Source organism: Thamnophis sirtalis, unplaced genomic scaffold, assembly GCF_051295495.1.
Source record: "Thamnophis sirtalis isolate CommonGarterSnake01/CBP01778 unplaced genomic scaffold, rThaSir2_p1.2 scaffold_5, whole genome shotgun sequence".
NCBI lineage: Eukaryota > Metazoa > Chordata > Lepidosauria > Squamata > Natricidae > Thamnophis > Thamnophis sirtalis.
The window spans coordinates 33,133,562-33,146,087 of record NW_028261385.1 but is presented as its reverse complement, the minus strand read 5'-3'; the positions used below and the strand labels follow the sequence as shown (position 1 = coordinate 33,146,087).

The 12,526-nt window shown below is 39.4% G+C and overlaps 1 protein-coding gene across 5 annotated transcripts in view; it reads right to left on the bottom strand.

Annotated features, from left to right (window-relative positions):
- The window catches only part of PIK3R1 (phosphoinositide-3-kinase regulatory subunit 1), a 105,725-nt gene extending 95,003 nt beyond the window's left edge, over positions 1–10,722 (bottom strand). For all 5 annotated transcript variants that reach the window (XM_087715588.1, XM_087715586.1, XM_087715587.1 and 2 more), the window contains exon 1: positions 10,558–10,722. The gene's annotated coding sequence lies outside the window, so the exon portion shown is untranslated. The remainder of the gene's footprint in view (positions 1–10,557) is intronic.
- Between the last annotated feature and the right edge of the window lie 1,804 nt (positions 10,723–12,526).

Below are 12,526 nucleotides of genomic sequence, written 5' to 3'. Positions count from 1 at the left end.
TGCCATAGATAAAAACCAAAACAGAAGATAAAAATTCAGATATTTTTTTTTAAAGTTTACATACTTAATTCCAGTCAGGTCCGAAAAAAAATCTTTTGATTGCAAATAGATAGGATAGAAATCCTCTCTGCTACTCTGAACACTAATATGTGTCCGCTAACAATTCCTTGATGTCAAGCTCCTTTATATGTTTTTAATAAATGATACTCTGGTGAACTCTGTACTATGAAGTTTCCACCAGCTTGCAAGACAAGCTTTGCCAAAAACTGACAGAAAACTATGTGTGATGTCACACCTACGGTTTCTACAATAATGGCCTTCCAATGCCTTCTTTATACTAAACTCTGTGCTTCCAGACTTGGAATTCAGAGCCACCTCTGTATCCAAAGATACCCAACACTATATATTCTTCAAACCCAATGGACTACCATATAGATAATTGAGTAGAAAATTTACCCAAAGCAAAAATATTCTGAAGCATAATCTATCTTTTTCAACAATGCATTGGGATACATTCAGATCGTAGAGCAGAGTTCCCCAACCTTTCCAGTTTCTCAGACTGGCCTGGGGGGGTGGGGTGTAGAGAGGAGATGCTTCTAAGCACAGAAAGTGAGTGATCAGCTCCATTTGCATAATCACCTGTGCTTGCCCGCTGCTTGCTCAAGTGGGGAATGCGTACACATGTGCATTCACTGCCACTTCTGCAGCCTGTTTCTGAAGGGCTCAGGGACTGGTAGTGGGCCGCAGTCTGGGCATTGGGGATCCGTGCCTTGAGAGATTCTTAGAAACTAAAATGGTGGATAGCTGCAGACCAATACTTGCCACATTTGCCAGAAAAAAGAGCTTAGTTAATAGAGACCAAACATGTAGAAGAGATGAAACAGTGAAGAGCCATTTAAGCTTATATGCCTTCAAATAACTCTGTCTCCTGTAACTAAGTATATAAAGATATCTTTTTAAAGAATGCCAATGTGCTTTCAAAATAGCATGTGTCCATCAAACCCCCTCCCTCCAAACACACAACCTGCAACAAATTTGGGGAGACTTGTATATTGCAACAAATTTGGGGAGACTTGTATATTGCTTATCAGCACCCTACAGAGACTACTCTCTGATTTAAGACAAGTTATTTCCAAGTTAGCCTAAGAGTAAAATGAACAAAATATAATTGTGAAGCCACATTAATTGGAGCATGGAAGATTGTCTCTTAAGGGCTGCCATTATTGTATCTATTTAATGCAATCCTCTTCTCAAACTACAGAACCTCTGGTCTTCCACTTCATGCAATATATAACAGCAGCATAATGCCACGGCAAATCACTGATCACCTGATTTTACACACCGAAGCTAAATTCATTCCCTAAGCTAAAACATAAGCAGAACTCTCACAGATATAGTATGTGGCTAGATAAGACTCTTTACAGCAAACAAGAATGAAGCCAAGCAAACCAGATGATTGGGGATCTAATGGCTTTTATTGTCACAATGGTTCAAACTTGCAGCTTTTTCTTCCTAGTTTTCCCACAAGGTAATATGTTCTTTGAGTAGCATAAGAAGATGTTGAGCTGTTGTAATGTATTCCCAAAGATGTCAATGGCGGATCACAGGCTGTCCACTTATTTCCCAACATGAAAACCACATGCTTATATAACGGTGGCTTCATCTTATCTGCAGCCATGATTTAAATAGTCATGTCTCATCACTTTACATATTGGAAAAAAAAGGACTGTAGTTCTCACCCCCAATCCAACATTTTCTCACCAATTTCAAGCTATCTGTAACTTTTTGCTGACTATTAGTAGTAAGGTCATGTGATTTATTGTAGTTAGGGCCAGAAATGTATTTTGGAGCTATTTGTGCAGTTTTGTACAGCTAGTTCTCTCCTGAAATGTGTCCTCTCACTTTGGACTTACTTAGGTTTTCATCTATCATCTACCCCTTAGCCCACCCATTCAATTTTAAAAATCAGCCATACTTTGGGCTTCCAAAGTAATAGAAAAGAGGAGCTCAGACCACACCACCCTTCTATCTGAAGAGAAGAAAGGGCATACCTGGATAATTTTTAAATGTCATACACGAAGAACTTTTATGTGTAGCTGCTGCACACGATTCAATAACCTAAAATACAATAGCTCAAATAATGGGAAATGTACTGAGTTTTGGAAAATTAGTTGCCACGTTTTTGCACTGCTTGTGTGTGTGCGTGCGCATGCATGCACGCAGCCACCCCTACACACATAATCCTCACTTAATGTCAGTAAACAATTGTTCAAAGTTATGACAGATCTTCCTAAAACTACTGATGACCCAGTCCCAGAGTTCTGATGGCAAGCACTTCCTGCCCTTTGTGGTCATGTGATCATATTTTTGGCACTTGGCAACTGGTTCATTTTTGGTTGTTTGCGGTGTCCATGATCAAGTGACTGTGACTTTTGGCATTTTTTGCCAGTTACCACTTAGTGATCCTCACAACTTACAATCATGGTTATGGGCTCCATTATGGAATCCAAATTGCACTGGAGATGTGCAGCCCATAAATTTAAATAAATAACTAAATAAAATACTCTCCAGTGACTTAGATGCTCAAATTTAGTGAGGATAATTAGGCCTCTGCCCTTTTCTTATATAACTTGGGGGGTGGGGAGAACGGCTGTACTATGAGTTCAAGCTTTCCCCTTCAGCAGGTGGATTGTCTACTTTGGCCTGGCAGCTTGCTGGTTTCCTAGCCATGGGATCTATTGAAATGCAACTAAATAGAACGAGGACAAATATTTACTTGAACTGCCTGTAGTCTTGTTCTCTCTCCTCTTTTACCTATGTCTGTATTTACATTTCTGATTTTTTTTTTAACCACTTTGAAACCAGCATGGAGCCCTAGAATTCTATCAGTAATTTTTCAGTACTGGAGTTCTGGATAGGTTTCTTCTTTTACTCACTTCAACTCCCTTTGAGTAATTCAACTTCCCAGAGCAAATGCAAATTTATTTTATGTGGACTCCTCCTCCTTGCCTAATTTAATTTTGGGTTTTTTGTACCCTGTTGATTAAAAATATGGAATAAAGTGTAAAAAATTGAAATGTTTGGCACTGCTCAGTTAACTTTTAATTTTTATTAAGTACATATTTATCATGGGGTACCTTATTCCCAATTATTTCTTTATTTTATATAATTTTAAATTTATATATAAATTTCAAAATTATAGAACAATGCCAGCTTCACCTCATATATACCGATTGGTAGATATTTTCTACAGGATGATGACAGGTTGATAAGAAAAATGGCAATGAAATCAGAGGAGGAAACCAATCAACTTGCTTATAATATTAGATACATTTGCAATTTGGACAATGAATGACCACAGGGGAAGGGAAGGACTGACAATTAAGACAATATATTTTATGAAGGTGTTATTTTGCACTGACATAAAAGGTGCAGACCAGAGCTTATATCAACAGGAACAAAATAGCCCATGACCTGGATGACTGAGAATCTCCGTAGACATCTTCCAAAGTGGTGGTGTTTTTTCAATCTCCAAGTTTAGCCTACATTTCTGCACTTTCCTAAATCTCACACTTCACCTCCTCCTTCAAATCAACCAGCTCATCTTCAAGGAGTCAAGAAAAAACTGTTTTTCTACTAAATCATGAAACTGTCAAGGCCAACAATTCTCTACATGCAGGCAGCCTCTTCCCCACAGAATTGGCTAATGCCAAACAACAAACATAACTATATTAACTTATTCATAATTAATCAATACAATATGATTACAGTAATTCATATCTTCATTGGTCAACTGTGTTTGAACATCAAACTGAACAAAGCCAACATTTCTCCTTTTGGCTATACATCCAAGAACAATACACAATGAGATAATCTTTTGCACTGAATCATACTTAATAGCTTTTATATTTTTTGTCACACTATAACAATGAAAATATTAATATATTTTCTTGTCAAACTTACTATTATGGCTAGGACCTTTATCTTAAAGAACTACTATATTGCTATTATTCACTATTCTTTTCTCTATTAATCTTTTCCCCACAGTTGCACTGAGAAAAACCCACAAAATTATAGTGTCACTTTTTCTTTTCTTTTCTAAATCGGAATAACCTTTTTAACACTTGCCGTCTGTGCAAATATGTCTTGTTGCTCTGAGATGAAACTTTTGAGAAGCATCATGGTTTCCATATAACTGTTTCTTCTTAGATGAAGCTATGTTCCTCCCCATCTTCTTTTTTATATTCATTTGTCATGCATCCATCCATCCATCTAACCACTGAGCCACTCACCCATATGCAGTCATATGCACACCTATGTATGCTTATTTACACTTACAAAGTAGTAGTATTTGAAGAAATCTGGAACGACTCTTAAAAAAACCACTGATTCGATTATGGAATACTGAAAACAGTTACAGACCAGACCAGGAAAAAATTCAACAGCATATCATAGGCAAAAAAAAAAATTCTAAGCAAAACAAAACTATTTTTATAGGAGAAAAAAAAACCCTATGACCATTTCATTCATAGTTTTATGCATGGTTTGCAGGTACCTGAATATTGCAAAGTCCAACACTGCTTTTGACACTTTTCATTGAGAAACACAATACTTAATAATTACTTGTTTATCACTGATTCATAAGCAATAGCAATGCTAAAGACAGAACAGTGACACCAGAGAACTCCTTATGTACACTGAGAGCATATACACCAAAGACAAATTCCTTGTGTGTCCAATCACACTTGGCCAATGAAGAATTCTATTCTATTCTATTCAAACTCTGGAGATACCATTCTGTAAGGCAGCATTATTCATTCATATTCAGTAGAAATGTCTCTATAGTTTCAAGTACATGTTTTGTGTCCCAGCAAGTGGCAGCACCTGGCTGATGTTACCTGGCTTAAAAGCTAAGCAGGGTTAGGATGGGGGACCTCCAGGGAATGCTACATTAGACTAGTAGGTAAAACATACACACACACACACACACACACACACACAGATTTTAAAAGGCTAGAACCTCAAAACTCTGTCTTATTATCAAGATACCTAACTGGTTGCATCCATCAAGTTCAACTGAAGGTAGATGTTATTTTTATGAATCTGGATTGATCACTCATGCTAAAATGGAAAATTAAGTTTAAATTATAATCCATAGGTCAATCATAATAGCTTTTAATTTTCATTATCATCACCTGAAACTCCAGGGAAATGCAGATTTAAGCAATAATTATTAGCTAACTTTCCCATATTGCTATTCCCATTTATTATCAATATTTTTGTATTGAATTGAATTTGAATTGAATTGAATTTATTGCACTTATATGCCCCCCCCCCCCCCCGCCCAAGGGGACTCAGGGCTGCTCACAATCCAAGTCAGGGAAGGGGATACAGATAAGGGATAAAACAAAACAATACACAATTTAAAAGCACACAACAACCATACCATTCGAGGAGGGGGGCAAAAGCTCTTTAGCCCCAGGCCTGTTGGGTTGTAAAACCCAAAACAATTGCATTCACCATTCAGATACAGCAGTTGTATGCCATTCATTTAATAGCTCAAGGCAGCACACAGGTAGTCCTTACTCCACAAGGTTGCTTAGCAACCATTCAAAATTATGACAAATTCTCTAAAAGGTACTTATAGCCGGATTTCGAAGTTCCAATAGCTGTCACCTCTCACCCCACAATCATGCGATTGCATTTGGGGCACTAGGCCACTGCTCTCATTTACGTGCTTTGCAATATCCCAGAGTCACATTTCCAGTTATTTTTGCCAGTTTCCAGCATTTATTTCCCATTTCTGGCAAAAAAAATATTTCTCATTTGGGATAATAGATTCATGAAACTATTGTGGTGTTTGCTTAACCACTGCTGCAAAATTGGTCACAAAATTAGGAGTGATCATGTTAACTGCCACAACTTAGAATCATAATTCTCGGTTCAATTATGATTGAAAAACAAGGACTACCTATACTCAGCATTTTCTCCTTTAATGTCCCTTAAAACAGTTCTCTAAAGCAATTTGGGCTGGGAGAAATTTATTGCCCCAAAGCTCCCTCACCTGAAATTAATTAGAAACTAGCTCTAATTCAGTACTTTAAGCACTATACCACTACCAACCTCTCCAAGCTGTTTGTTACATCTAGAAAAAAGTCCATGAATATAAAATATCAGAAAGTATTTCTGCACCAACCAACATCTAACACAACTGAAAAGTTTGTTGCAGAAAACCAAGACAAACAGGGCCTGCCCAAACGTTACATGAATAGCAAATTGACTTCTTAAATGTGCCTATTGTCCTTCTCTGATTATTGCAAGGTTTATCTTCTTAATCTAAAGAATTAATTATTCATGTGCATTGCAGAGTTTCTCTTCAATAGTTCTTTTCCATTGTTTTCTATGCTTTCCAAATGAAAGAATTAACATGCATTATTAAGATAAGTTACTTCTGCCCATTTCCAGACACTGCCTAAGAGTATTTTGTTTAGAGATTTATGCATAATGACAAACTATGTATCAAAAGAATCCAGAGGCAGTAACATACAGAGAAGCATTGAGACCAAAGCACCACTGAAAGATTTTTTTAAAAAAATTTTACACACTTGTGCATGCAGGCACACAAAAATATATTACATCCTTATACTATAATAATTATTTTACTCAGATTCTTGGAGAATATTTCAGTGATTGGGGAATTCATGTTTAAATCTGTAGCTTAATTTAAAGCACACCACCAAAGCATTTCATGTTAATTTGAAAGTTTATCAATCTACCGCTTATTTTAGAACTTTCACACTAGGCACAATTAAAAATTGGACACAAGGGATGAGCATGTTTAAGTATGAATTAAATTGTTCTGCAGTCGTTTTAACTGCATTGTTTTCCTTCCTAACTTCTGCAGGAAACAAGTATACTTTTAAATACACCTTGCCTTGAGATGTTGGAACACTGCCAATGTACAATTTAATATGCGTACACTATGTACCAGAAAATTAACACTTGCCCAAATATTCTAAATGCTTTGAAATGTTTATTATCTTCTTGGGAAATAGTTTTGAGTTCAATAGGGGTGTCAGGAAGTATTCTGGGTTTATTTTTGTTGACATATGTATTCTGATAGGCAAATAGCTTCTCTAAACGCTACAAAAACTGATTACTCAGGTTTTGTCTCCTAATGTGCTACAGTAGGATACAATTCAGTCCCCCACATGTTAAAACAAAAATGATTATTATAATATAAACAAAGTTTATCAGGAACTCTAACCCATTGGGATTAATGATACATAATACGGAAAAAGAATATGTTTTATTTTCTTAGGTACAAGTACTTTCTTACACCCAATCGTCCATGGTAAATTTTAGTATATTGCCTACTACGAAAATACCGATAAAGGAGAATGTCTGTAGCTCAGGGTGAGCTATTATGAAAGATTTCCCTTTCTCCTATTTGCCTATAGAAGTTACCATCATTCTCTTGTCCAACTCCTTTTTGGTTCTTCAGCTTTATTTCTATATACTGATATTTAGCACAGCTGGCAATACTGGCCATGTTATCAGCTTTACAGCACTCTTGTCTGCAGCCCATCAGAGGAAAGTGACTTTCGCGTGACAAGCCCAGTTATATTCTTGGGCAATAGCCTTAGTATCAATGTTCTGCTTCTGGAGATATGCTGATGTACTCTGCCTAAGTATATTTGCATGACCTAATATTTAGAAAACAAAATCAGACGTTTTTGAAGGAAGACACACAGACCTGTCCTATTTAATCCAAACCTAAGCCATTGCCTATAGCTATGATTACATAAACTGTCTAGAACTGATTAATTATAGAAGTCTTTACACAGCTTATTCATATACATGAATGCCAGATAATACATGTAGGATTATGGATTTAGAATAGTCAAAGAGAAACACAGAGCCTCCATTAAATAAATATGGCTCACATTTTATCTATCTGCAGTTAACATGATCCTATGTAACGAAGATCAACCAGTTGCATCTCTGCAAAGATCTGCTTTATTATAAATTATTTAAAAACAAACAAACCCAGAATGTAACTGAAATTAATAGAATGCCACCAGATGAAGGCTGCAATCTTAAGTATATTTTCCTGATTATCCCAGTGAACTCAGTAAAACCTATTTCCGAGAAGACAAAATTATGTTATAAGAATCATTGTTCACACTACGGAGCTATTAACTTATTTTCCATATACACATTCAAACTATTTTTATATTGTTTTAAATATTATACATACCCCAAGCAGTTACTTCCATATCAGGGCTCCTAACATTATGATAGAACAGAACAAAATAACAGAGTTGGAAGGGAACTTGGCTTCTAATCCAACCCCCTGCTCAAGCAAAAGACCCTATACCATTCCAGATAAATAGTTGTCCAATCTCTGATTTTCTAAGCAATTTAGTAAATGACAGTTCACACAAACTATATTAAAGTACTTGACTTCACTTAACTTTTTTTTTCCAATTCACTACACAGCGTTTTGCATTTGCCATCCTGAAAGCAAAAAGTTGCGTTTACATTTTCAGTTGGTGCACTCATCCTAAAACTTTTTCCTAGGACTGTATTCATAATTTAATCTAACATAGTTCTCAAAGTTTTCCGGAGCCGGCAAAGTTATAATAAAAAATCATCCACCAAAAGAAAAAGATGTCTCAAAACAATGAATGCATATGTATGAAAGTGAATAATTAATAGAAATTTAAAATCGTCCCAATTCTGAAAAGTTATTTTGAACATAACTCCTACTCAAGTTAATCTACTTTCATTTACATCAATATGTTTTGGAGATTTAATTACTTCTACAATAAAATAGAATACAATAATTAGGAATCATTTATTACCTAAATTTCATTCCAGTGATTTTTTTTTTAAGTGTCACGCGACAATTTATTTCCTGGTATTGATGTGGGATTTCTCAGGAGTAAACATAACCAGGAATCCCAGCAATTTGGTTTATCATACAATTCCTATCTACAGTTTAAATCATTCTTCCAATTTTTGGTTTTTGCCAACTTAGTTAGCTTATACATACTTTATTCCACAAGCAGTTCTCACAAGATGTGCCACAGATGTAGAATCACAGGGTCTCCTAACAGCCAAAAGAGTGAGAGAGAGGCCACTTGCTTTCCAAAGATTTTTGGCCAGAATTGGTATTCACAACTCCTTGCCTCACAAAGTTGTCAGATACAATTTGCACATGCAGCTATTCCAGTGGCTGGGAAGAAGAATTTGGCATTAAAAACCCACCAGATTTTTGTCCCTCCCATGCACTCAAAACCTTCAACCACTCATTTGTTCTTTTCAGAACCAGACACCCTGATTTCCAAGAAAGTCACAATACTCCTTAATAAGAGCTATTCTTCCCAAATGCCACTAATAAAGCAGCAAAAGACAAAAGCAGTGTTCTCAGCAGCACAAGAAGTTCTCTCAACAGCTCACTATGCTTTTTCACTGAAATTTACACAGGCCTCCTAAAATATCACTGCTATTGATTCAACCCATGGCACCTCCACTGTACACAGCAGTAATCAAAACCTTCCCACCCACCCAAATTGTGATGGATATAAGTTGTGTGCAATTTTAGTACCAAGCTTTATTTAGCATTTACTAGTCTTAAAGCACCTCGGTTTACAGCCCCTGCAGACTGTTTCTAGGCAAGATAGAAGGGTCACTCACTTCTCGATAATAATAATAATATAATAATAATAATAATATAGCAATCTGTTTCCTCGCCACTGATGCCCAGACGAGATGCGTTGGATAAAAAGAAACGGGGAAATGGTAGAGAATATTAGAAGGGCAATTAATGTCTATCTTCAACTACAGAGCCAAAAAAACCCGAGAGACTCAGGCATTTATCGGATTCAACAGCCTTTTCAACAGTTCGTCTACTCCTGTTGCAATTCAGGGTAAATTTACAGTGACTGCGGCCAGGACTTATTATCTTCGGTGGACAGGAAAAAACGTGTTGAATGTGGGCATTCCTGCAATGTCTTCCCCTGGGCTGCCAGCGCCGTCTGCCCGCAGTCTCCGGCAATCCCGCGTGCCTGGGGTTAGTTAGGAGCTGCCCTGTAACGCAACCATTATGACGGCGGCTAAACGCTTAAGCGCATTTTCTTCCCGAAGCCGCCTCCGCTTCCAAGCCGCAGGGCACGGGGGCTTCCACGGGGGCTTCCACGGAACCCCATGCAGCGCTTTGCAGCGGCTCCTGGAACTTCCTCTGTTCGGCAAAAAGCTCAACCAAGCGCGGGCGGGGAGGAGAGGAGAGGCAGGCAGGCAGGAATAGGAAGCGGCTTTCCACGCGCCGCGCTTGCAGCCCCGAGCCCGTCGCGGCGGGGGAGGGGGGGTGGCAGAAGCAGCAGTAGCCCAGCCAGCAGCGAAGCCCGCGGCCTCGTGCGCCCCTTCTAGCCCCGGGCTTGCAAGAGGCCTCGCTGAGCCCGCACAGGATATCGCCCAGCCGCGCAGCGTCCCGGTCCCCTTGGCGTCGCCCTCGCTAGGCCGCCCAAATCCCGCGGCAAACCCGCTCCTCACCTTCCGCGGCCAGCTCTCCGGAGCCTGTGTCCGCGCGTCTCCCGCACCGAGCCAGGGGAAAGGAGGCGATTCTGCAGAAGCCGCCCGCTTCCCTCGCCTTCCACCGCAGCCGCGCCGCTCCCTCCCGCAGACGCCGCCTCCGTCCCAACCAAGGCAGCCCTAGCCGCGCAAAGGCTGGCCGCCCTTCTCAGCTCGCCATTCGCTCCTCCTCCGCTCCGTCGCCCCTGCCAACCCGCCCCGCGCCTAGGGGACCCAAGCACCGCCTCCCCGCCTGGCTGGGCTGTCACGCTGCTAGCTGGCAGGCGGAGGAGCCGACGGGCTGGTTGCTGGTGGCGGCCCCCCTCGCGCTTTGCCACCCCGTCCTCTTTGCAGGGGGGAAGCAGGGAAAATGGTGGCCCCGGAGAGGGGCGCAGTAGAAGGGGAAAGCGTAGGACCTGGACGTCTCCCTCCCCCACCGCTTGGCTCTTTCTCACTCGCTATTGAGGCTCGGAAGGGAACTGGCCAAGGCGACGCCAGAGCCTCGGTTGCTTCATGCGGGATTGCGCTGCAGCCCCGTCCGCAGAGCGTGTTTTGTATGTGCGCGTGTGTGTGTCTGTGTAACTCCACCACTGAAATTCCAACGCAGGCAGACACGTGCGCGCGCCCCCGCGCAGCCCGCTGCCTTAATCACATTAATTTAGTACTCGGGCTCGTGTGTTGCGCGACGTTGATGTCTGAGGCGGGTCTGTCTTCGCATTAAAAGTTTGATGACAGAAAGAGTAGGCAAGGCGAGGGATTAAAAAGAAACAATCTGAACTTTCTCCTATAGTGGAATTCCATAGGTAATCAAAACAGCCTTCCCTGATCTGCTTTTGGGACCTGCTGGAAGGTACAGGTAGCCTTCGACTTACAATAGTTTATTTATTTGTTCGTTTGATTTGTCAAACGTTTATAATAGGTATAAGAATAAACATGAGTATGAATGAAATGGATATCAACAAATGGGGACAGTAGGCACGATGGTGCGCTTATGCGCACCCTCACAGACCTCTTAGTGATCATTCAAACTTACAACATCACTGGAAAAAAATGACTTCTGACCATTTTTTCCATTGTTACAATGTTTGTAGCATTCCTTCATGGCCAGGTGATCAAAATTCAGATGCTTGATAACTGGTTCAAACTTATGATGTTTGCTGTGTACCAAGGTCATATGATCAATGTTTGCAATCTTTTGACAAGCAAAATCTATGGGGAAGCCACATTGACTTAACCATCTTATTAACTTATCAACTTCAGTGATTTACTTAACTGTGGCAAGAAAGATAGTAAAATGGGGCAAAATTCACTTAACAAATGTCTCACTTAACAACAGAAATGTTGGTCTCAATTCTGGCTGTAAGTCCTGTACTCTGCAAATATGGCCCCAAAACACAAATTTCAAAAAGCTTGGTTTTAATATGGCCTGTAGCTTTATAAATAATCTAAGAAAATGAAAGACCATCTCATAGAGTATTAAAGTGCAGATTCAACGTGAGAAAAAATTCTTTAAATAAGATACATATAGAGATGAGTTGATTGTAAATTTTAAATTGCAACAGCTCATTATGATTGTGAATATACTCATATTACACAAACCACTAGGGTGTGCAATCCTGTGCATTTATCAGAGAGTACCAAAAACATTGGATTGAAATGCATTTTTAATGAGAAATGTGAACAATTTGACGACGGGATCTTTCCATTTAAACATCTGTAGGATTGTATCCAGTAAAAAACAACAACCAGGCTTTCATTACATTCCTCATTCTCTTACTTTCCTCATACTAATTTATCACAACCAGAAGCTCCATTCTTAACTTTCTCATTTACCAAATCCAAAAAAAGGTTTGATTTTTTCTGGCATTCTGTCACGTGATGTCAGAACTTGTACTTTGGGAAAACAACAAAAATGTGTTTGAAGCTGTACCTGTTTGGGTTCATTCCACTA